Consider the following 25,792-nt stretch of genomic DNA (forward strand, 5'->3'; position numbering starts at 1 on the left):
ACCTCCGCCTCTCGGGTTCAAGTGATTCTCCTGCCTTAGCCTCCCAAGTAGCTGGGATTACAGGCTCACACCACCACACCCAGCTAATTTTTGTAGTTTTAGTAGAGACAGGGTTTTGCCATGTTTGCCAGGCTGGTCTGGAACTCCTGACCTCAAGCGATCCACCCGCCTCAGCCTCCCAAAGTGCTGAGATGACAGGTGTTGCGCCTGACCTTATCAGAAGTTTTATGTAAAATTAATAAGGGAAAATTTGTCTGTTGAATCATGCATCCTGTTAAAGTTATTTCCTGACCCCTGTTTTTCCAGATTTCAGTCACATTCCCCATCCCCTGTGATTGTTCTGCGAAAACTGTTTCATCTCTGGAAATTTTTTTGTTGGACATCTTTAATATTAAGACTTTTTATGAATAGGGAATTAGCTATTATAACATTTCAGTGATAGTGTGGAGAGGCACAATTGACAGAAGACAAGTTAATCTGAATTTATTTAAGCATGCATTCTTGGATGTCCTGAGGCCCTTATAATTATTTTTATTTTTCAAAGAATGTATTTGCTATTTCTTTTTTTTTTTTTTTTTTGAGACGGAGTTTTGCTGTTGTTTCCCAGGCTGGAGTGCAATGGGGCAATTTCGGCTCACCGCACCCTCCGCCTCCCGGGTTCAAGTGATTCTCCTGCCTCAATCTCCTGAGTAGCTGGGATTAGGGGCATGTGCCCCCATGCCTGGCTAATTTTGTATTTTTAGTAGAGATTGTCAGGCTGGTCTTGAACTCCTGACCTCAGGTGATCCAGCCGGCTCGGCCCCCCAAAATGCTGGGATTACAGGCTTGTGCCACTGCGCCCACCCTTGTATTTGCTATTTTTATTTTTATTTTTTTTTTTGAGACGGAGTCTTGCTCTGTCATCCAGACTGGAATGTAGTGGCGCCATCTCAGCTCCCTGCAAACTCCGCCTCCCAGGTTCAAGCGTTTCTCCTGCCTCAGCCTCCTGGGTAACTGGGACTACAGGCGCGTGCCACCATGCCCGGCTAATTTTTTGTATTTTTAGTAGAGATGGGGTTTCACCTTATTAGCCAGGATGGCCTCGATCTCCTGACCTCATGATCCGCCTGCCTCGGCCTCCAAAGTGCTGGGATTACAGGCGTGAGCCACTGCACCCGGCCTGTATTTGCTATTTTTAAGCTAGAAGTCTTTGTAGTAACAATTTATGAATATATAACCCAGAGCAGTAAACCTTAATTAAGAGAAAAACTTTTTCCAAACAATAAAGTAAGCCATGTAGTTTTTATGTTTCACAAAGCAACTATTCTGGTTTAGCCATGCAACCGGGGTCATTATTTATAGGCTAATTACATATTCATTATGGAATATTAAGAATTGATGATTGGAAGGAGATATAGTCTTAATGTTGATATGGCGAACATGGACCAGTAAAATTTTAATAGTTTGCGTTATAACAAAGAGTTATGGTTTTCTTCCTCGACAAGTGAGGATTCATGTACATTATATCCAAATGTTTGGTTATAATAGTGAGGCCATAAAGATTAAGTCATTTTTCTGTAAATCAAAAAATTAATGTACATTGAATATGGGTTAAGTATATTCCTTCTGTACGTGCAGATTTTTATCACCAGATGGCACTCCTGTACGGAGAAAGTCTCATTTTGTTATTTCACCTAGATTATTTTCTTTTTTTTTTTTTTTTTTTTTTGAGACAGAGTCTTGCTCTGTTTCCCTGGAGTGGAGTGGCGTGATCTCAGCCCACTGCAACCTCCGCCTCCTGGGTTCCAGCGATTCTTCTGCCTCAGCCTCCCGAGTAGCTGGGACTACAGGCGCGTGCCACCATGCCCAGCTAATTTTTTGTATTTTTGGTACAGACAGGGTTTCACTGTATTAGCCAGGATGGTCACCATCTCCTGACCTCATGATCCGCCCGCCTCGGCCTCCCAAAGTGCTGGGATTACAGGCGTGAGCCACTGCGCCCGATTATTTTCATAAATGGAGTCACTGAGAATAAACAGTGAGAAAAAGATCAGATCATCCAATCAACAGAACTGGAAATCTATGAGTAAACTACTCACTTCTTAAAAAGGTTTTATGGTAGGAACACCACTCAACCAGTTAGCTTTTGATTAGATGCTTAATTCTGTTTTATTCTTTTCTTAAAATGTATTTATTTAACGAGATAGGTGGCTGGGCATGATGGCTCACACCTGTAATCCCAGCACTTTGGAGGCTGAGGCTGGTGGATCACTTGAAGTCACGAGTTCAAGACCAGCCTGGCCAACATGGTGAAACCCCATCTCTACTAAAAATACAAAAAAATCGGCTGGGCGCGGTGGCGCACACCTATAGTCCCAGCTACTTGGGAGGCTCAGGCGGGAGAATCACTTGAACCTGGGAGGCAGAAGTTGCTGGGCTGAGATCGTGCCACTGCACTCCAGCCTGGGCAACAGAGCGAGACTGTGTCTTTAAAAAAAAAAAAGGGTCTCGCTGTGTTGCCTAGCCTGGACTTGAACTGTGGGTTAAGTGATCTTCCTGCCTCAGCCTCCTGAATAGCTGGGACTACAGGTGCATGCCACCTTGCCCAACTTGGATGCTTCACTTTAGATACTTAAGATGGAATTGCAGAGTATTAGTGCTGAAGGTGATTTTTTCATTTTTATTTTTTTAGATGGTGTCTCGCTCTTGCCCAGGTTGGAGTGCAGTGGTGCAATCTCAGCTCACTGCAACCTCCTCCTCCTGGCTTCAAGCGATTCTCCTGCCTCAGCCTCCTAAGTAGTTGGGATTACAGAGGTGCGCCACCTTGCCCAGCCAATTTTTGAATTTTTAGTACAGGTAGGGTTTCACCATGTTGGCCAGGCTGGTCTTGAACTCCTGTCATCAGGTGATCTGTCTGCCTTGGCTTCCCAAAGTGTTGGGATTACAGGCGTGAGCCACCGTGCCTGGCCTGAAGGTGATTTTAAAAATAATCAAATGGGGCCGGGCGCGGTGGCTCATGTCTGTAATCGCAGCACTTTGGGAGGTTGAGGCGGGTGGATCACCTGAGGTCCAGAGTTCGAAACCAGCCTGACCAACAAGTTGAGACCCCATCTCTACTAAAAATACAAATATTAGTTGGGCATGGTGGCAGGCGTCTGTAGTCTCAGCTGCTCGGGAGGCTGAGACAGGAGAATCGCCTGAACCCGGGAGACGGAGGTTGCAGTGAGCTGAGATCGCACCACTGCACTCCAGCCTGGGTGATGGAGCGAGCCTCCGTCTCAAAAAAAAAAAATCAAATTGATTCTTTCTCAAATACAGATATGCCTTACATTTGTTTAAATGCATCACAGTTTTAAAACAGTGTGTTCGTATGCATTTATTCATATCTGAGAGAATGCTTTAAAAATAAATGGAATCATGGCAAAACAATTAACCTTGTTCTCTGTAATACAACCAAAATGATAAACGCAAACCAACAAAATTATAAAGTTGTTAAACTGAAAAAGGATGCAAAATGTATATTCATACTGACTGGAGAGGCAGATTCAAATGCAGTAAAAAGTTTTAAACCAGTGTATTGAGCCTGTGAGAAATTCTAGTTAATTGGTTGTTACTATAATGTAAAAGGCAGTACAATAATATGTCTGTGGCCTTTAGCAAGCCAGTTAATGAAGCTGTTGAAAAAATAAGTTAGTATTAGTGCAGCTAACACAGAAAAATGCTTGTCAGACCTTTTCTGGCTAAAATAGGTTTCAGGGACACAATTTTCTTTGGTACCTGAATTAGTATGATGAATTATGGTTAGTCTCCTCTATTTTATTTTATGATACACAGATCAAAAATATGTAGAAATGTTATAATGTCATTTTATTAATCTGAAATGTATAAGATATACAAATAGTGGAATATCTTTCCACATCATGGGAATGCTTGCTTTTCGGTGTCTAAAACTGACTATTCTAGAAAACAGAATTCTGGCCGGGTGTGGTGGTTCACGCCTGTAATCCCAGCACTTTGGGAGGCTGAGGCAGGTGGATCACGAGGTCAGGAGATCGCGACCATCCTGGCTAACACGGTGAAACCCCGTCTCTACTAAAAAAATACAAAAAAATTAGCTGGGCTTGGTGGCAGGTGCCTGTAGTCCCAGCTACTCGGGAGGCTGAGGCAGGAGAATGGCATGAACCCAGGAGGCAGAGCTTGCTGTGAGCAGAGGTCAAGCCACTGCACTCCAGCTTGGTGTGACTGAGCAAGACTCTGTCTCAAAAAAAAAAAAAAAACAGAGTTCCATGTATTGTTAAAATCATAATCTCAGCAATTTGGGAGGCCGAGGCTGAGGCCACGAATTTGAGACCACCCTGACCAACATGGCCAAACCCCATCTCTACTAAAAATACCAAAAATTAGCCGGGCATGGTGGCGCGTGCCTCTGGTCCCAGCTATTCAGGAGGCTGAGACAGGAGGATTGCTTGAACCCGGAAGGCGGAGGTTGCAGTGAGCCGAGATCGCGCTATTCATTGAACTCCAGCCTGGGTGATGGAGTGAGACTGTTTCAAAAAAAAAAAAAAAAAAAAATCATTGACTCTGCATTGTTGTCATTGGAGATGATAGCTCTATGTGTGTTATGGCACTGAAGACCTTCCAGTGGAACAGATGTGGAGATGGAAGACAGTAATATTGATGATCCTGACCCTGTGTAGGCCTAGACTAATGTGTGTGTTTATCTCTTAGTGTTTTTTTTTTTTTTTTATAATGGAGTCTCCCTCTGTCACCCAAGCTGGAGTGCAGTGGGCTCACTGCAACCTCCGCCTCCCAGGTTCAGGCAATTATCCTGCCTCAGCCTCCCTAGTAGCTGGGATTACAGGCGTCTGCCACCATGCCTGGCTAATTTTTGTATTTTTAGTAGAGACGGGGTTTCACCATGTTGGTCAGGCTGGTCTTAAACTCCTGACCTCGTGATCTGCCTGCCTTGGCCTCCCAAAGTGTTAGTATTACAGATATGAGCCACCGCGACCGGCTGCACATTTGTTTTTGTTTTGTTTGTTCTAGGAGCTTCGTAAGAGTGGAATTGTTTGCATAAACAGTTTGTTTCTGATTGATGGGTATATTTCCTCTGTGGAGAATTCCATTTTGGAAATTTAACTTTTAAGGCATTGCTACATGTTTTTCTGTGCGTGTGTGTGTGTGTGTGTGTGTGTGTGTGTGTGTGTAGTAAAATGTACATAACATAAAGTTTATTGTAACCATTGTTACATATACAGTTCTCTGACATTAAGTACATTTACATTGTCGTGCAACCACCTCTGCCATCCATCTTCCAAACCTTTTTATCCTCCCAAACAGAAACTCCATACCTGTGATACAGTAACTCCCCGTTCTTCCCCTACCCCCAGCCTCTGGTAACTACCATTCTGCTTGTTTCTATGAATTTGACTTTTCTAAGTAACTTGTATAAGTAGAGTCATATAGTATTTGTCCGTTTTTTTTTACCCCTCGCCCCGAGAGTTTTGCTCTTGTCGCCCAGGCTGGAGTGCAGTGGCACTACCTTGGCTCACTGCAACCTCTGCCTCCTGGGTTCAAGCAATTCTCCTGCTTCAGCTTCCCGAGTTGCTGGGATTACAGGTGTGCGCCACCATGCCTGGCTAATTTTTGTATTTTTAGTAGAGACGGGGTTTCACCATGTTGGCCAGGCTGGTCTTGAACTCCTGACCTTGTAATCAGTCTACCTCTGCCTCCTCCTCCCAAAGTGCTGGGATTACAGGTGTGAGCCACTGCACCCCAGCCTTGTCCTTTTTTGACTGGCTTATTTCACTTAGCATAATGTCTTTGAGGTGCATCCATGTGGTAGCATGTGTTAGAATATCTTCCCTTCTTAAGGCTGAATAATTTTCCATTGTATATATATGTCACATTTTGCTTATCCATTCATCTGTTGATGGACACTTGGGTATCTTCTACTTTTTGGCTATTATGAATAATGGCGCTTTTTTATTTTTTATTTTTTATTTATTTATTTATTTATTTTTTTTGAGATGGAGTCTTGCTCTGTTGCCCAGGCTGGAGTGCAGTGGCACGATCACTGCAAGCTCCACTTCCCGGGTTCACGCCATTCTCCTGCCTCAGCCTCCTGAGTAGCTGGGACTACAGTCGCCTGCCACTACGCCTGGCTAATTTTTTGTATTTTTAGTAGAGACGGGGTTTTACCGTGTTAACCAGGATGGTCTTGATCTCCTGACCTTGTGATCCTCCCGCCTTGGCCTCCCAAAGTGCTGGGATTACAGGCGTGAGCGACCATGCCCGGCCAATAGTGGCACTTTTAACATGGAAGTACAAGCATCTGTTTTGAGACTCTGCTTTGAGATTTGTTTTTGGTGCCTACCCAGAATTGGAATTGCTGGATCATATGGTAATTGAGTTTTTGATTTGTTTTTTAAGGAACCACCATTCTTTTAATGATGGTTGTACCACTTTAAATTCCCATCAGTAGTGCACAAGGGTTCTAGTTTTTGTACATCCTCACCGATGCTTTCTGTCTTTTTAAAATTAAACAAAAAAACAATTATAGTGTTACAGCTCTTTTAGAATTTGTCTAGCAGGTTTTCTGGTCTTTATCGGAAAATTCCCGGCTCTTCTGTCCAAAAAAAAAAAATTGTAATCGCTATCCCTAAAGGGTAGGAAGTAGGAATCTTATTGTTATAATTTTTTTTTTTTTTTTAAATTGAGGTGGAGTTGTTCTAACAATGTTGTCTAGGCTGGTCTCAAACTCTTGGGCTCAAGCAGTCTTCCCATCTTAGCCTCAAAATAGCTGGGATTGCAGGTGCATGCCACCGTGCCCAGCTTAGAATCATGTTTTGATGACATAATTATGTGCTTGACACTTAGTGGCTAGTCAATAAATATTTGTTCAACAAATCAAAGAAAATTATATGCACAATTTTTTTTTTTTTTTTTGAGATGGAGTCTCGCTGTGTCGCCAAGGCCAGAGTGCAGTGGTGCGACCTTGGCTGACTGCAACGTCTGCCTCCCAGGTTCACGCCATTCTCCTGCCTCAGCCTCCTGAGTAGCTGGGACTACAGATGCCCGCCACCACTCCTGGCTAACTTTTTTGTATTTTTAGGAGAGACGGGGTTTCATTGTGTTAGCCAGGATGGTCTCGATCTCCTGACCTCATGATCCGCCTGCCTCAGCCTCGTGAATTGCTGAGATTACAAGCGTGAGCCACCGCGCCCGGTCACACAATTGTTTCTTTAAGATTTATTATTTACAGGTGACTTTTGCTTTTAGGCATAGCTTGTTTCTTGACACATTTTAAATTGGGTTATTGGCAGGTAAAATCTTGGCTGGATGCAATGTTGTTTTGGGGTTCAGATACCAACTGCAAGTAGTAAGAGGCAGATAGCACTTCATGTACAGTGACTACATGTAGTGATAAAATGGTTGCTGGTTAAAATTGGTGGTACTTGAGATTTTGGTTTAGAATTGCTAAGCTCGTAAACCATACACTTAGATTGCAGTAGTCGAATTGGTTTAACATACCAGCAAAATGTAAAATCCTCAAGGGCTACTTCTTGAGAATTTGTATTCCAGAGAGCTTTTATCTTTTATTGTAAATGTCCTTGTTTTCTCTGAAGTACATGCTTGTCTTTTACTATAATTGTTTTGCTTACCATCCTTCCTTTCTTGCAGATTTTCTATTTTGTACATACATTATTTTGTATATACTGTATATGATGACTTCAGTGAGCAGTGACCATTGTCGAGGTGCTCGGGAAAAACCACAGATTTCAGCAGCACAATCAACGCAACCACAGAAACAAGTGGTACAGGTAAGTTTTTGTGGAACTCTTGTTTGCTTTGTTTAGAATTAAGGAAATTAAGGGAGAGCATATGATTTAATATTTTCCTTTGTAGGAAACTTTAGGATTTTGGACCCTGTGTTTAAACAGTAGGTGATGGCCAGGTGCGGTGGGTCACGCCTGTAATCCCAGCACTTTGGGAGGCCAAGGTGGGTGGATCACTTGAGTTCAGGAGTTTGAGACCAGCCTGGCCAACATTGTGAAACCCCGCCTCTACTAAGAAAATACAAAAATTAGCTGGGCGTGGTGGCGTGCGCCTGTAATCCTAGCTTCTCAGGAGGCTAAGGCAGGAGAATCGCTTGAACTCAGAAGGCAGAGGTTGCAGTGAGCCCAGATCACGCCACTGCCCTCCAGCCTGGGCGACAAAGCGAGACTCCTTCCTAAAAAATAAATAAATAAATAAATAAATAAATAAATAAATAAATAAAGTAGGTAATGAAGAATAGGAAGAAGTATTTTACTTGATTCAGGTACAATTGGATGTTGTTCCATGAGAACTCTTTAATGCTAACCTTTTCCAGGTACCTCTTAGCTATTAGGCTGCCACTGCCACCACCACCACCACCACCACCGCCGCCGCCACCTCTGCTGCCGCCGCTGCCTCCTCCTCCTCCTCCTCTTCCTCCTCCTCCTCCTCCTCCTCCTCTTCCTCCTCCTCTTCCTCCTCCTCTTCCTCCTCTTCCTCCTCTTCCTCCTATTCCTCCTCCTCCTCTCCCCTTTCACCTTCCTCTGCTTCCCCTCATCCTCCTTCCCTGCTGCTTCATCATCATCTCCTCTCCCTTCTCCCTTCTGTTAATTTAAGTGTGTCCTTGGAATGAAATATGAAAATCCAAGGTAGATGGAGAACTAATAGTCTGAAGTAGTAAAATACCTGAATTTAACAATAGACTTTAAAAAGCTGCCTTTGCTGGGCATAGTGGCTCATGTCTGTAATCTCAACACTTTGGGAGGCTGAGGCAAGAGATTGCTTGAGCCCAGGAATTAAGAGCAGCCTGGGCGACATAGTGAGGACCTTGTCTTTACAAAAAGTTTAAAAAGTAGCTGGGCATGATGGCTTCCATTTGTAGTGCCAGGTACTTGGGCGGCTGAGGTGGGAGGATCACTTATGATGGTGCTACTGCACTCCAGCCTGGGTGACAGAGTAAGACCTTGGCTCAACAAGAAAACAAAAACCTGCCTTTTCTTCAAAGCACAAGGAAGAGTGCTTGAATCTTAGAATGGCTTTTAATGATCAGGATCCACTTGAGGCTGGGCGCCGTGGCTCATGCCTGTAATTCCAGCACTTTGGGAGGCCGAGGTGGACAGATCACCTGAGATCAGGAGTTCGAGACCAGACTGGCCAACATGGTGAAACCCTGTCTCTACTAAAAAAAAAAAAATGCAAAAATTAGCCAGGCGTGGTAGTGGGTGCCTGTAATGCCAGCTACTCGGGAGGCTGAGGCAGGGAGAATTGCTTGAACCTGGGAGGCAGAGGTTGCAGTGAGCGAAGATCATACCACTGCATTCAAGCCTGGGCGACAGAGCGAGACTCTGTCTCAAAAAAACAAAGACCCATTTGAATAAAATTTTTAATGTTAAATACTCCCTCCTCAATTTGGTTATATTATTATTTTAAGTGAAGTGAGATAAGTCAAGTGCTAAGCACAGTACCTGGTGCAAAATTAAGCATTATATACATGTTATTGACTAGATTGGCAAACCCTTTTTCACAGGCAGTATGCAAGTAAGTAAACTATATCCAATTTGTCTTACTTGCAGATTGATTTGACTATGATAGTTAATTAAAAGTGCTTCTTACAATCACTCATTTATACCCAAGTGCCCTGTTGATGTTAAGGGACATAGTGAGGAGATTTAAGTGTTGCGTTGCATTTTTCAGTATGAAGTTAGTGTAGTATTCTGCTGGTATTAACAGACAGATATCTCTGCTACTCAGTGCTTGGTCCTAAATACACTTACTCTGATAGGAATTTATTCACAAACTGATCTAGGCCAGTGATGGAAAAATTTGGAAGTTTTAGGCTAGGTCCTCCTTTATAGTTCAATTTACTTAGGAAAAAGTTTGCTTAATGAATGGTCTTTTTTTTTTTTTTTTTTGAGACGGACTCTGTCGCCCAGACTGGAGTGCAGTGGCCAATCTCGGCTCACTCCGACCTCCACTTCTCGGGTTCAACTGATTCTTTTGCCTCAGGCTTCCAAGTAGCTGGGACTACAGGCAGGCAACATCATGCCTGCCTAATTTTTTTTGTTTCTTTGAGATGGAGTCTCCTTCTGTCGCCCAGGCTGGAGTGCAATGGTGCCATCTCAGCTCACTGCAACCTCTGCCTCCTGGGTTAAAGCGATTCTCCTGCCTCAGCCTCTCAAGTAGCTGGGATTACAGGCGCCTGCCTCCACCCCCAGTTAATTTTTGTATTTTTAATAGAGGCAGGGTTCACCATGTTGCCCAGCCTGGTCTCCAACACCTGAGCCCAAGTGACTGCCCCCTTAGCCTTCAAAGGTGCTGTGATTATAGGCGTGAGCCACCGCACCTGACCCTTTTTTTTTTTTTTGAGACAGTCTTGCTCTGTAGCCCAGTCTAGAGTGCAGTTACTCTATCTTGGCTCATTGTAACCTCCGCCTCTGGGGTTCAAGCGATTCTCCTGTCTTATCCTCCCCAGTAGCTGGGATTACAGGCGTGAGCCACCATGCCTGGCTAAGTTTTTTGCGTTTTTAGTAGAGATGAAGTTTCACCATGTTGGCCAGGCTGGTCTCAAACTCCTGACCTCAAGTGATCTGTCCCCCCTTGGCCTCCCAAGGTGTTGGGATTACAGGCGTGAGCCACTGCACCTGGCCCTTTTAAATTTTTTTCTTTTAAACACTAGTATGCATTAGGAAAATTATTCATGTTTATTTATTCATTAATCCTATTCTGGGAAGTATTTGCTAAGAAACTAATCTTAAATTGGGGTCATAAAAAGTGGCTTTATTTGGTAATTTTTTTTCTTTCTTTTTTTTTGAGATGGAGCCTTGCTCTGTCACCCAGGCTGGAGTGCAGTGGCGCATTCTCAGCTCATTGCAACCTCTGCCTCCCGGGTCCAAGCGATTCTCCTGCCTCAGCCTCCGGAGTAGCTGGGATTGCAGGCACATATCACCACGCCTGGCTAATTTTTATATTTTTGGTAGAGACAGGGTTTCGCCGTGTTGGCCAGGCTGGTTTCAAACTTCTGACCTCAGGTGATCCGCCCACCTTGGCCTCCCAAAGTGCTGGGATTACAGGCGTGAGTTACTACGCCCTGCCGGTAAGATGTTAATTACTCAATTTTAAATGTCCAGTGTTATGTTAGAGGTGTTCTGAGATAACCTATTCAGGTTGCATGATGAAAGAGAGTTTTTTATTTTTTATTTTTTTTATTTTTTGAGACGGAGTTTTGCTCTTGTTGTCCAGGCTGGAGTGCAATGCTGTGATGTCGGCTCACTGCAACTTCTGCGTCCACCTCGCCTGGCTAATTTTTTGTATGTTTAGTAGAGACGGGGTTTCACCATGTTGGTCAGGCTGGTCTTGAATTCCTGACTTCAGGTGATCCACCCGGCTCCGCCTCCCAAAGTGCTGGGATTACAGGCGTGAGCCACTGCACCAGGTGGTGAGAATTCTTTTGAATCCGTATAAACCAGGATTTTTGTCCTGGGTCTAGCACTTACTAATTAGATGAGTTACTTAAATCTCCTTTAACCTCGCGCCCGGCAATTTTTTTTTTTTTTTGGAGATGGAGTCTCACTCTGTTGCCCAGGCTGCAGTGCAGTGGCTTGATCTCAGCTCACTGCAACCTGTGCCTCCTGGGTCCAAGTGATTCTCCTGCCTCAGCCTCCAGAGTAGCTGGGACTACACTTGTACATCACCACACCCGGATAATTTTAGTATTTTTAGTAGAGAGGGGTTTCACTATGTTGGCCAGGTTAGTCAGTTTTGAATTCCTGACCTCAAGTGATCTGCCCACCTCAGCTTCCCAAACTGCCTGGATTATAGGTGTGAGCCACTGGGCCTGACAGTGAACCTCAATTTAAAAAAAAAAAAAGTACATTGTGAGACTTACAGAAAAGTTGCAATGGGAATATGAATAATTACTGAATACCCTTCTTTCAGATTCCCTAGATGTTAACATTTCTGTCACATCTAGTTTATCCTGTTCTCTTCCTTTCCCTACAGTTTATTCCCAGAAACGTTTGACAAGTAGTTGTGAATAAGGTTCTTCTTCACTGAATACCTCAGTGTTTTTTAAAAAACAAGGATCTTTTTACATAATTACAGTACAATTATAAAAAATCAGAACATCTACAGACTATACTTATATTTTTTCAGTGGTCCTCATAATGCCTTTTTTTTTTTTTTTTTTTTTTTGAGAGACAGTTTCACTGTGATGCCCAGGCTGTAGTGCAGTGGTGCGATCTCAGCTCACTGCAACCTCCGCCTCCTGGGTTCAAGTGATTCTCCTGCCTCAGCCTCCCAAGTAGCTGGGATTATAGGCATGCGCCACCATGCCTGGCAAATTTTTGTATTTTCAGTAGAAACGAGGTTTCGCCATGTTGGCCAGGCTGGTCTCAGACTCCTGACCTTAGGTGATCCACCTGCCTTGACCTCCCAAAGTGCTGGGAATACAATCATGAGCCACTGGGCCCAGCTGTAATGTCCTTTTTAGCTAATTAGATTGTGGAATATACATTGTATTCAGGTGTCAACTCTCTTGTGAATTTATGTGAAAATTCCACAAAATTATGTGAACATTCCACAATTATGAAGTGATTATAAGAATATTTGAAAATTATGATATAAAATGTCTTAGAAAAGGTATGCTTCCTGATCAACTAAAAAAATATGTAAAATTAAAGCAAAACTGTTGAACATTAATGAGAACAGGCTTAGTAGACTGTTAATAATGTTTATCTTTGGTGGTGGGCATAAATAATCCTACTTTATTATTATTTCCGATTTTTTTCTGGGTGACAGCTCTAATTAAAAAAAATTTGGATTCATTTGAAAAATTTCACATTTTCCACTGTGAAAGCAGCTAAGTTCGTAATAAGCCATGTGAATGGATAAGAGATCCAGAGGAAGAGCTGTAGTGATGCTACTTTTCTTGGCAAGATATTTTTCAACTTGAGATGTGACCTAGTGTATGTCACTAATGTTTATTGCAGGGGAGGGTGCACTGACCTTGTTTAACTTAAGAATTACCAGTTGATCTTGATTTTTCCTCTTTTTTCCCAAGCTGTACCGACCTCTTGACACTTCCTAGAGCTCAGCCTGGTAACTTCCCTATTATACTCTTATGTTTGGTGCTTTGTTTATCAAATATTTATTGAATTGTTTATCAAAGAAAATTATTTTTCTTCTTGACTCAGGGTATTTTATAAAGGTAAAAAAAATACTTAAAGTTCTCATTAAAATTTATTTTCATAAATATGCTAGCACTAGTGTTACTATATTGTTATTGTTAAATGGCTATTATGTGTATTGGCTATGCTTTCAGAAGTAGTCTGTCTATCCCTTTTAGGAATAAAAAAGATACTACTGAAGAGAAATACAGAGTATTTGTGTCATATAATACTTAAGCTGAAAAAGCTAAGTGAATAAATTAGTCATTGGCATTTACCTTACATATGGCAATGAATAGTGACTTTATAGTTAGAAATGTATGGGTGAAACAGTATCAGAATGATAATGTAGAAACATATATAAGCCCCAGACTGCCCCCTACAGCAAAATGCGATTATTAATAACTATTCTGCTTGAAATATTTGGTGAGATTCTTTCACCCATCAAGTTCTTGTTTGTTAATATTTTAATCGGGTTGGTAAGTGTTTCTTTGGTTTTGTAAATTGTGCACGTTTACAAAGCACTGGCTATTCTCAGGCAGTTTTCAAGTTTAAATATTCTTGCCTTTTGAGTCATTTGTTCCTGGTTCCCCCACTCTGCCATTACTTTTTCATACTTTTTCCACAAAGATTTCAGCCATACTCCCTGACTTTGGTTTATCTTCTACTCTGACATTTCTGCATAAAGTAGTTTCTGTCTGAAATGTCTTTAAACCAGAGATGTTCTTATAATAATACTTACTGTGCAGTGAGTGGATAGCCACAAGTAGTCCATAATTTTACTTTTTAAAAAAAATCTTTGTTGTAGCTCCTGTTTAACACATCTACCACCCCAAGCCGCCGCCTCCACTCCTTTTCTGTCTGCCAAAATCCCTCCCCACAATACTTTATTATGAAAATGGTCACACATGAAGAAAAGTTGAGAGTTGTACAGTCAATATCCATATGTTCTATTACCTTGTTGCTCTATTTGTTTTATCACATCTGTTTAGCCAGCCATTATTTTATCTAACTTTTTAATGCTTTTCAAAGTGAATTAAATGATTAGTGGTACTCTTAATCACTTCGGAATGGATATCATTGACTAGAGTGTATTATTTGTTTATTGTCTTTTTTTTTTTTTTTTTTTTAAGGCAGAGTTTCTGCCTTTGTTGCCCAGGCTGGAGTGCAGTGGCGCAATCTGGGCTCACTGCAACCTCCATCTCCCAGGTTCAAGTGATTTTCCCACCTCAGCCTCCTGAGTAGCTGGGATTACAGGCACCCGCCATCATGACCAGCTAATTTTTCTATTTTTAGTTGAGACGGGGTTTCACCATGTTGGCCAGGATGGTCTCAAACTCCTGACCTCAGGTGATCTGCCTGCCTCGACCTCCCAAAGTGCTGGGATTACAGGCATGAGCCACTGTGCCTGTTTTTTTTTTTTTTTTTTTTTTAATAGACAGGACTTTGGGCCGGGTGTGGTGGCTCATGCCTGTAATCCCAGCACTTTGGGAGGCCAAGGCAGGTAGATCACTTGAGGTCAGGAGTTTGAGACCAGCCTGGCTAACATGATGAAACCCCATTTCTACTAAAAATACAAAAAATTAGCCAGGCGTGCTGGTGGGCACCTGTAATCCTAGCTACTTGGGAGGCTGAGGCAGGAGAATCGCTTGAACCTGGGAGGCGGACGTTGCAGTGAGTGGAGATCATGCCATTGCACTCTAGCCTGGGCAACAGAGCAAGACTCCATCTCAAAAAAAAAAAAAAGAAAAAAGAAATTGCCAGATGTAGGGGCATGGTGGCTCACACCTGTAATCCTAGCACTTTGGAAGGCCGAAGCGGGCGGGGAGATCGCTTGAGCCCAGGAATTTGAGACAAGCCTAGACAACACAGCAAAACCTTGTCTATACAAAAATCCCCCAGACGTGGTGGCCTGTGCCTGTAGTCCCAGCCACTCAGGAGGCTGAGATGGGAGGATTGCTTGAGCCCTGGGAGGTGGAGGTTGCAGTGAGCAGAGATTGCTCCAGTCCACTTCAGCCTAGGTGACAGAATGAGACCCCGTCTCAAAAAAAAAAAAAAAAAAAGAATTGCTAAACTGTTCTCCAAAGTGGTTGTACCATTTGCTTTTCTGCCAGCAGAGTTCCAGTTCTGCTGGCGTAAAATCCTCACCAACACTTGGTTGCCATGCCTAGTGTTTTGGATTGGTGTAAAGGTAGACAGTGAAATAAAATGGAGAGTCCAGAAATAAACTCACTTATATGTCGACAACCAATTTTTGAGAGTCAGAGGCAATGTAGAGGGGAAAGCATGGCCTTTTCAATAAATAGTAGGGGAACTATTGTATATCAATATGCAAATAACTCATAAAAACAAAAAAATGGGTCATAGACTGAAAACCCCAAGCTTAAAGTTTATACAAGAAAATACGGGAGAAAATCTCCATGCTATTGGTTTAGTCAGAGGTTTCCTAGATGTAGCAACAAAGGCATGATCCATAAAAGAACAAATGGATAAACTGGACTTTAGGAAAACTGAAAACTTACGGTTTCAAAAGATTGTTCAGAGAATGGAAAGACAAGCCACAGATCGGGAGAAAATCTTTGCATCTGATGAAGGACTTGTCACAAACTTTTGAAACAAAAATAAGGAAATAACACATTTAACAAAATGGACAAAAAGTGGAGCATGGTGGCTCATGCCTGTAATCCCAGCACTTTGGGAGGCTGAGTCAGGAGGATTACTTGCACCCAGGAGTTCAGGACCAGCATAGGCAACATAAACATAGGGAGACCTTGTCTCTACTAGAAATAAATAAAAAAAAAAATTGGCGAACGGGATAGTAGGAATCTTTAGTCCCAGTTGCTTGGGAGGCTGAGGTTGGACAATTGCTTGACCCCAGGAGGTTGAGGCTTCAGTGAGCTATGATTATGCCACTGCACCCCAGCCTGAGTGACAGAGTAAGACCCCTGTCTCAAAAAAGGACAAAAGATTTGAATGAGATTTCACTCAGGAAGGTATATGTGTTGCAAATAAGTACGTGAAAAGATCCTTTACTTCATTAGGCTTAGGGAAATCCGTATTAAAATCACAATAACATGCCAATACAAAACTTGTTAGAAAAGATATGTCATTTCCTGCTGGGCGCGGTGGCTCATGTGTGTAGTCCCAGCGCTTTGGGCGGCCAAGGTGGGCGGATCACCTGAGGTCAGGAGTTTGAGACCAGGCTGACCAAGATGGAGAAACTCAGTCTCTACTAAACATACAGAATTAGCCAAGTGTGGTGGCACATGCCTGTAATCCCAGCTACTTGGGAGGCAGAAGCAGGAGAATCTCTTGAACCCAGGAGGCGGAAGTTGCGATGCACAGAGATCCATCCCACCATTGTACTCCAGCCTGCACAACAAGAGTGAAACTCTTGTCTCAAAAAAAAAAAAATATATATATATATAAGTCACTTATTTTTCATTTGTTACATGGAATATTTACATAGATTGTTCCCTGCTGGGCATGGTGGCTTACTCCAGTAGTCCCAGCAGAGGTGGGAGGATTGCTTGAGTCCAGGAGTTCGAGACCAGCCTGAGTAACATAGTGAGACCTGTCTCTACAAAAATTACAAACTACTTATACTGTATGGTAGGATAAGTGCTTGAATCTGTTGGCTTACCAATTAATAAAAAAACATTTTGAACCGGGACATGGTGGCTCACACCTGTAATCTCAACACTTTGGGAGGCTGAGGTGGGAGGATTGTTTGAGCTCGGGAGTTCAAGACCATCCTGGGCCAAGTAGCGAGACCCTGTCTCCATAAAAAATATTTTTTAAAAAATATATAAGAAAAAAACCTTTTTGGCCAGGTGAGGTGGCTTGCGTCTGTAATCCCAGCACTTTGGGAGGCTGAGGCGGGTGGATCACCTGAGGCCAGGGTTCGAGACCAGCCTGGCCAACATTACAAAACCCCATCTCTACTAAAAATAGAAAAATTAGCTGGCCGTGGTGGTGCGCACCTGTAATCCCAGCTACTTGAAGGGTGAGGCACAAGAATCACTTGAACCCAGGAGGCAGAGGTTGCAGTGAGCCAAGATTGTGCCACTGTGCTCCAGCGTGGGCGACAGAGCAAGACTCTGTCTCAAAAAAAAACCACCAATTTTTTTAGGGAAAAATTATTTTGGAATAATTTTAAGAGTTGTAAAAAAGTTGCAAAGAATGATAGAGATATTGATATATTCACCCAGCTATCCTAAATGTTAACTTTTTTTTTTTTGAGACGGTCTCGCTGTGTCACCAGGCTGGAGTGCAGTGGCGCGACCTTGGCTCATTGCAACCTCTGCCTTCTGGGTTCAAGCCATTCTCCTGCCTCAGCCTCCCAAGTAGTTGGGACTACAGGCGCACACCACTGTGCTCAGCTAATTTTTGTTTTTTTAGTAGAGACGGGGTTTCACCGTGTTGGCCAGGATGGTCTTGATTTCTTGACCTTGTGTTCCGCCTGCCTCAGCCTCCCAAAGTGCTGGGTTTACAGGCAGGAGCCACTGCGCCTGGTCACCTTTTTACATAAAGGATTGCCTAACCTTTTCTGTAAAGTGTTAGATAGTAACTATCTAACACTTTGCAGTCCAGACACAATCTCTGTTGCATTTTTATTTTATTACATTTTTGAGACGGGGTCTCATGTTGGCCAGGCTGGTCTGGAACTCCTGACCTCAGGTGATCCGTCTGCCTCAGCCTCCCAAAGTGCTTACATTACAGGCCTGAGCTACTGCACCCAGCTGATGACAGGGTTTTTAACTTCTTTTGTGTTATGTCTTATTGCTTCCACACACCATCCTGGTTCAAAGGGAACCAGAAGGTGGTAGAATTAGATTATCCCAAAATTACTCATTTTCTGTGTCCCACTTTTTTTTTTTGAGACGGAGTTTCGCTCTTGTTGCCCACGCTGCAGTGCAATGGCGTGATCTTAGCTCACCGCAGCCTTCGCCTCTTGGGTTCAAACAGTTTTCCTGTCTCAGCCTCCCAAGTAACTGGGATTACAGGCATGCGCCACCATGCCCAGCCCGGCTAATTTTGTGTTTGTATGTGTATTTTTGTTTTTTGAGACGAGTCTTGCTCTGTTGCCATGCTGGAGTGCAGTGGCGCGATTTTGATTCACTACAACCTTCGCCTTCCAGGTTCAAGCGATTCTCCTGCCTCAGCCTCTGGCCCTCTTTTTAAAAATAATTGTGTCACTAGGATGGTTCAGCATATGCAAATCAATGAACAGGATACATCTCGTTAAGAAAAACAAGGACAGGCCAGCGTGATGGCTTATTCCTGTAATTGCAGCACTTTGGGAGGCCGAGGCGGGCAGATCACGAGGTCAGGAGGTAGAGGCCATCTTGGCTAACAAGGTGAAACCCCGACTGTACTATAAATAAAAAAATTAGCCGGGCATGGTGGTGGGTGCCTGTAGTCCCAGCTACTCGGGAGTCTGAGGCAGGAGAATGGCGTGAATCGGGGAGGCAGAGCTTGCAGTGAGCCAAGATCACTCCACTGCACTCCAGTCTGGGCCACAGAGCAAGACTCAGTCTCAAAAAACAAGGACAAAAAACATATGATCATTTTAATAAACGCTGAAAAATGTATGTGAAAAAATTCAACATCCCTTTGTGGTAAAGATTATCAACAACCTGAGTGTGGAAGGAACATAACTCAAAATAATAAAGGCTATTTTTTTTTTTGAGACAGGGTCACCCAGGCTGGAATATGATGCGAACATGGCTCACTGTAGCCTTGACCCCCTAGGCTCAAGAGATCCTTTTGCCTCAGCCTCTCGGGTAGCTGGGACTACTGGTGTGCACTTCCATACCTTGCTAATGTTTTATTTTTTGTAGAGAGAGCGTCTCACCAAGTTACCCACAGGGCTGGTTTCAAACTCTTAGGCTCAAGGGATCTGCCTTCCTTAGCCTCCCAAAGTTTTGGGATTACAGTTGTGAGTCACTGCACCTGGCCTCACTTCAGCAGAGTACTAGAAGTTCTAGCCAGAGCAAATAGGCAAGAGAAGGAAATAAAGGGGTCTAGATTGCAAAGGAAGAAGTCACATTATATTCTTATTTATAGATGACATATTGTATTTAGAAAAACCTAAAAACTCCACCAAACAACTGTTAGAACTGAGAAATGAGTTCAGTGAAGTTGCAGGATACAAAATCAACAACAAAAATTAGCCTTTATATATATCAACAGCAAAACAGTTGTACTCTGTCTACATTGTTTAGGTACTCATTATATAGTATATGCTTCCCCTTTAGCCATTTAGTAAATAATATGTTTAGTAGTCACTGTCAATACTTAAGTCAGTTTCTGTAGTCGTTTTGATTGTCTGAACCCATTGGTTTTGTTGATTCCTCTGGAAAGGATTATGAGAACAATATTCCTTGTGTTTGGTGTTGTTCACAATTTATACCTTTTATACTTTAGTAGAACATCAGTTTTGTTGGCTCTAAGTGCTAGGCCCACATTTTCTTTACGTTATCTTTTTTTTTTTTTTTTTTTTTGAGACAAGGTCTCACTTTGTCACCCAGACTGGAGCGCAGTGGCATGGTCACGCTCACTGCTCCCTTCTCCCTTGACCTCCTGGGCTCAGATAATCCTCCTACCTCAGCCTCTTGAGTAGCTGGGAGCACAGGTGCATGCCACCACACTGGTTAATTTTTGTATTTTTTTGTAAAGGGTTTTGTTGTGTTGCACAGGCTGGTCTCAAATGCCTGAGCTCAAGCAATCTGCCTGCAGCCTTCTGAAGTGCTGGAATTACAGATGTGAGCTGCTGTACCTGACTATCTTAAATATTAATTTTTTCTTACACAAAGCATTGCTCTTGACAAGTTTGTTGATATTCTAATTTCATTCTCTTCTAGGTCTCTTGACATTTCTGCCTAGTTGTCCAGTGGATGTTTGTTCTTTTAGAGTCCAGTTCTTCTTTTTTTTTTTTTTTTTCTTTTTGAGATGAGTCTCACTGTCTCCCAGGCTGGAGTGCAATGGTGCGATCTTGGCTCACTGCAACCTCTGGCCTCCCAGGTTCAAGCAATTCTCCTGCTTCGGCTTTCCAAGTAGCTGGGGTTACAGGTGTATGCCACCATGCCCGGCTAATTTTTTTGTATTTTTAGTAGAGATGGGGTTTCACTGTGGTGGCCAGGCTGGTCTTGAACTCCTGACCTCAAGTGATCTGCCTGCCTCAGCCTCCCAAAGTGCTGGGATTATAGGCATGAGCCACCACACCCGGCCAGAGTCCATTTCTTAAACTAAAGAATGTCCTAGTGTGGACTGATTATTTAGGGATCGATATTCTCAAGTACAGTGTATTTTCATTGACATATTTATACATTTTTTGGTTGGTTTTCCAGACATTTTTCTTAAATTTTAGTTTTAAGGATCTATACTGTATTTTTATTCTTTGGAGGCTTATTGTCCATAGCTTTAAGTTGGGTTGTCTTTTGCCTATCTTCAGTATTTGACACTTTGCTTTCTTTTCTCCCATTCCTGTTTATCTCTTCATTTCTCTTTCCTTTTATTTCCTTTTTACAGGAAAAAAATTTCCCGTTTTATTCTGTTATTCTTGAGGCATTAATTAAGTTTTATATTCCTTGTAGTTTAGACTCCATTTTCATATGTGATAGGACTTTCTTTAAATAATTATTTCTTGAATTCTGTAATTTAAAGAAGAAATAGAAAAACTTAGAGATATATTATTATTTTATCAGATTTTTTTTTTTTTTTGAGACAGGGTCTTGCCCTGGCTTCCAGGCTGGAGTGCAATGGCATGATCTAGGCTCACTGCACCCTCTGCCTCCCAGGTTCAAGCAATTCTCGCACCTCAGCCTTCCAGGTAGCTGAGACTACAGGTATGCGCCACCATGCCTGGCTAATTTTTTTCTTTTTTTTTTTTTTGAGACACAGTTTCACTCTGCTGCCCAGGCTGGAGTACAGTGGCGTGATCTCAGCTTACTGCAACTTCCACCTCTCGGGTTCAAATGATTCTTGTGCCTCAACCTCCTGAGTAGCTGGGATTTCAGGCTCGTGCCACCATGCACTGCTAATTTTTGTATTTTTAGTGTAGACGGGGTTTCACCATGTTGGCCAGGCTGGTCTTGAACTCCTGACCTCAAGTGATCCGCCTGCCTCTGCTTCCCAAAGTGCTGGGATTACAGGCCTGAGCTACCATGCCCGGCTGTTGTTTTCAATGGGATTTAAGAAAAAGGTGATGCAAGAAGTATCTGATTTTTAAATGTTTTATAGAGATGGGGGTCTCACTATGTTGCCCAGGCTTTTCTCCTCCTGACTCAGCTTCCCAAAGTGCTGGGATTACAGGCGTGAGTCACCGTGCCCAGCCTTAAAATTTACTTTTTTTTCTTTTCTTTTTTTTTTTTTTTTTTTTTTTTTGAGACAGAATCTTGCTCTTTTGCCCAGGCCAGAGTGCAGTGGCGCTATCTTGGCTCACTGCAAGCTCCGCCTCCCGGGTTCATGCCTCTCATAGCTGGGACTACAGGCGCCCACCACCGCACCCAGCTAATTTTTTGTATTTTTTTAGTAGAGACGGAGTTTCATTGTGTTAGCCAGGATGGTCTCGATCTCCTGACCTCGTGATCCGCCTGCCTTGGCCTCCCAAAGTGCTGGGATTACAGACGTGAGCCACCGCGCTCGGTCTTTTTTTTTTTTCCTTTTTTTTGTGACCAGGTTGTTCTGTCACACAGGCTGGAGTGCAATGGCGCCATCTTGGCTCACTGCAACCTTGACCTCCTCAGGCTAAGGTGATCCTCCCACCTTGGCCTCTGGGGTAGCTGGGACTACAGCACTTACCACCATACTTGGCTAGTTTTTCTGGTTTTTTTTGTAGAAATGAGGTTTTGCAGTCTTAATAGTGAGCTAAGAAATAAAAATTACACCAAATATAGGCCATTTTAAGTAATTAAAAAGTTTTAAAAGCTTTTTTAAAAAGTTCATTATGCCCATTTTGGGAAAGGTTTTGAGGAGGCAGGTTCTCTTATTTACTGCTCGTTGAGTATATATCTTTACAGTCTTTGTGCAGAGCATTTTTGTGGAGATGGTTTTAAACTCCTTTTAACACTGGTAGACATTTCTTTGACCATATAGTTTTACTTCTTTGTATTCATTATTAGAAAGCTATATTTGGGGCTGGGCGCAGTGGCTCATACCTGTAATTCCAGCACTTTGGGAGGCCAAGGTGGGCGGATCACCTGAGATCAGGAGTTTGAGACCAGCCTGACCAACATGATGAAACCCTGTCTCTACTAAAAATACAAAAATTAGCTGCGCATTGTGGCATGTGCCTGTAATCCCAGCTACTTGAGAGGCTGAGACACTAGAATTGCTTGAACTTGGGAGGTGGAGGTTGCAGTGAGCCAAGATTGCACCACTGCACTCCAGCCTGGGCAACAAGAGTGAAACTCTGTCTCAAAAAAAAAAAAAGAAAGAAATCTATCTTTGGCTGTTTGTGGTGGCTCACGCCTGTAATCCCAGCACGTTGGGAGGGCAGGGCAGGAGGGTCATTTAAGGTCAGGAGTTCAAGACCAACCTGAATAACATGGTGAAACCGCATCTGTACTAAAAATCGTAAAAATTAGCCGGGTGTGATGGCGAACACCTGTAATCTCAGCTACTGGGGAGGCTGAGGCCAGAGAATCGCTTGAACCTGGGAAGCGGAGGTTGCAGAGAATCACTTGAACCTGGGAGGTGGAGGTTACAGTGAGCCAAGATCATGCCACTGCACTCCAGCCGGAGCAGCAGAGCAAGACTGTCTCAAAAAAAAAAAAAAAAAAAAAAAAAAAAAGAATGGACCTCGGCCTGCCGCAGTGGTGCATACCTGTAATCCCAGCACTTTGGGTGGCCAAGGTGGGCAGATCACTCAAGGTCAGAAGTTCAAGACCAGCCTGACCAACATGGTGAAACCCCGTTTCTACCAAAACCAAAAATTAGCAGGACGTGGTGGCATGCCTGTAGTCCCAAGCATGAGAATTGTTTGAACCTAAGAGGCGGAGGTTGCCGCAACCCGAGAGCACGCTACTGCAAGGCAACAGAGGGAGACTTCGTCTCAAAAAAACAAAAAAAGAAAAGAATGGATCTCTGGCAGTGTTTTAGTAGTAATAAAAATTTGCAGAGTAAGAAAGATATAGGCTGGGCACTGTGGTTTACGCCTGTAATCCTAGCGCTTCGGGAGGCTGAGGCAGAGGAATTGCTTAAACTCGGGAGTTCAGTATTAATCTGGGCAACATGGTGGAACCTTGTTTATACTAAAAACAAAACATTAACCAGGTATCGTGTTGTGCGCCTGTATTCCCTGCTATTGGGGGAAATTGTGGGGAGTGGAGTGCATGAGGTGGGAGGATTGCTTGAGCCTGGGAGGCAGCTGTAGTGAGTGCTGATTGCGCCACTGCACTCCAGCCTGGCCGACACAGTGAAACCCTAGCTTAAAAAAAAAATGTAAGGCCGGGTGGGTGGCTCACGCCTGTAATCCCAGCACTTTGGGAGGCCAAGGTGGGCGGATCATGAGGTCAGGAGTTCGAGACCAGCCTGACCAACATTGTGAAACCCGCTCTCCACCAAAAATACAAAAATTAACCAGGCGTGGTGGCGTGTGCCTGTAATCCTAGCTATTCAGGAGGCTGAGGTGGGAGAATCACTTGAACCTGGGAGGTGGAGGTTGCAGTGAGCCGAGATCGTGCCACTGCACTCCAGCCTGGGCCACAGAGCGAGACTCTGTCTCAAAAAAAAAAAAAAAGTAGCACCTATGCAGTGGATTGTCATGTAGCATTAAACGTGATATAGATATTCATAATAAATTGTGTATGTGAGTGATTCTACATGGTAGTATGTTTTTGATAAAAGAGGAAAATAGCCAGGTGTGGTGGCTCATGCCTATAATTCCAGCTCTTTGGGAGGCAAAAGTAGAAGGATTGCTTGAGTTTAGGAGTTTGAGACCAGCATGGGCAACACAGTGAGACCTTGTCTTTACCAAAACAACAACAACAACAAATTAGCCAGGCATGGTGGCTGCCATGGTTGCTACTTAGGAGGCTGAGGTTAGAGGAGTGCTTGAGCCTGGGAGGTCGAGGCCTTGGTGAGCTGTGATTGTGCCACTGCATTCCAACACAGAGTGAAACCCTGTTTTTTTGTTGTTTTTTTTTTTAGTGAAAAAATATAAATACCAAATACATAAATAGTTTTGGTGTTAGATGGTCACCTTATGGATTTTTCAATTTTTCTTGTGTTTGACACGTAAAGCTTATAATTTAAGAAACTGTAATGATGGGAAGGGATGAGCATCAGTGGTGCTTGGATTGGAACAAGGCTACCTGAATCTGCTGGATAATGAGTATGGTACATTTTTTAGGTTTGAAACACAGGGAGCAGAAAATAATAGTATTAGGGAAAATGGGCAAACTCTTCATACAGGCTTCTTGCAACAGGGTCACCAACAGTCTACTTTCATTTTGTGAAAATTGATTATATGAATTGGAGTTATCTTGTGATACTCAACTAAATTTAGAGTTAATGGACCAAGGGTTACGGTAAAAAAGTGCTTGGGGCACAAAGCGCTTGCCCAGGGATTATATTGCAAGCCAGCTGCCACAATGACATGCTGTAACCTTAAATCCAGTTTTACCTACTAGCTGTTGAGATGAACTCTTGTGACTCTAAGTCTAGTTTTACCAACTGTGTTCACTTACCAATCAGAGCTTACCAGCTCCCAAAAGCTTTAGTAGTTCCAGTGAGTTTTCTTTCAAAACAGTAAGTCACGTTTCTTAAACTCCCAACCTTCTTTGTGTTCTTTGGACACACTGGAGGCTACCCTAGTATGTGTAGGTATGTATGTCCTGGATTGCAGTCCTACTTATATATTCTTCCCAAATAAAACCATTTTTACTTAGAGATTTGTTTCTCTCTATATTTTTGACTTTAACAGTTCATAACAAGTTGTCATTACTCCAAACCCAAATGTATGATGTGGAAATGCCATCTTTTAAAAACCATCTCTGCCTTTGCTTTTCCCTTTTACTTCATCTAGTTATCACGACAATGGTGCTCTTGGCTGTGGCCACTGGGACTTCTTGGTTGGTTATGAATCAGGAAAATGATTGTCTGATTTAGGGATAGTGAGAATATATGTAAGGTCCTTACATTTACAGGGAACAATTGAGGTAAGATTTTCAGTAAGTGTAGACACTGAATTTCTTTACCAGTGTCTTTTTGGGTATAATGTAGCAATACTGCAGCAGTTAAACTGATGTCTCAGCAGGCATAGGTTGGGATGAACAGGCCAAAGCACCTGGGGTTTGTATAATCACCCACCCACATGGCCTGGAAAGGCCTTTTGAAAAGTGCTTTACAATGCAAAAAATGTCAGCAACTCCCCCCGTATCCCACTTTAGTCAAGATTATTTGAAATGAGTATATATAAAAAACTGAGAATAAAAGCTGTTTATTAGTTCCTTATGGCTTTTCTTCCTCTAAGATCTTTTTGTAAACTGTTCAGCTTTTTAAATATTTGTGTTGGGAGTTAGTATAGACTTGGCTAACGAGGCAACTTAAATTATTTTGGAGTAATTTTAGATTTAATAGGCCGTTGTACAGAGATGATACAGATT

The 25,792-nt window shown here is 42.9% G+C and overlaps 1 non-coding gene and 1 pseudogene across 1 annotated transcript; one reads left to right on the forward strand and one right to left on the reverse strand.

The window, feature by feature from the left end:
- The first annotated feature begins 6,538 nt into the window (after positions 1-6,538).
- LOC116459590 (U7 small nuclear RNA) lies at positions 6,539-6,600 on the forward strand. Its single transcript, XR_004245627.1, has one exon. It is a non-coding gene; the product is annotated as a U7 small nuclear RNA (small nuclear RNA).
- A 9,409-nt stretch (positions 6,601-16,009) lies between these two features.
- Positions 16,010-17,290, reverse strand: LOC131381933 (uncharacterized protein C9orf85-like; annotated as a pseudogene).
- Positions 17,291-25,792: the final 8,502 nt, after the last annotated feature.

Source organism: Hylobates moloch, unplaced genomic scaffold (genome assembly GCF_009828535.3).
Source record: "Hylobates moloch isolate HMO894 unplaced genomic scaffold, HMol_V3 SCAFFOLD_19, whole genome shotgun sequence".
Classification (NCBI taxonomy): Eukaryota; Metazoa; Chordata; class Mammalia; order Primates; family Hylobatidae; genus Hylobates; species Hylobates moloch.